This window comes from Cariama cristata, unplaced genomic scaffold (genome assembly GCF_000690535.1).
Source record: "Cariama cristata isolate BGI_N322 unplaced genomic scaffold, ASM69053v1 scaffold24551, whole genome shotgun sequence".
Lineage (NCBI taxonomy): Eukaryota > Metazoa > Chordata > Aves > Cariamiformes > Cariamidae > Cariama > Cariama cristata.
The window spans coordinates 31-232 of NW_009597887.1; positions in this window are offsets into that span (position 1 = coordinate 31).

Below are 202 nucleotides of genomic sequence, written 5' to 3' on the forward strand. Positions count from 1 at the left end.
GGGCAGCTGGCTCACTCATGCAATGAGCACATCAGTCCTCTGCCCACTCTGCCCATACCCCTCCTCACCCAACTCCTCGGCTCCTTTCCAGCAGCTCCCAGTGCCCTCCAGACTGGAGAGCTGTGGTGCTGTGTGCTGCCCCTGTGAAGTGGGGAATGGGGGGGGGGGATCTGTGGGGAGCACCCCCTCCCGCAGCATACCC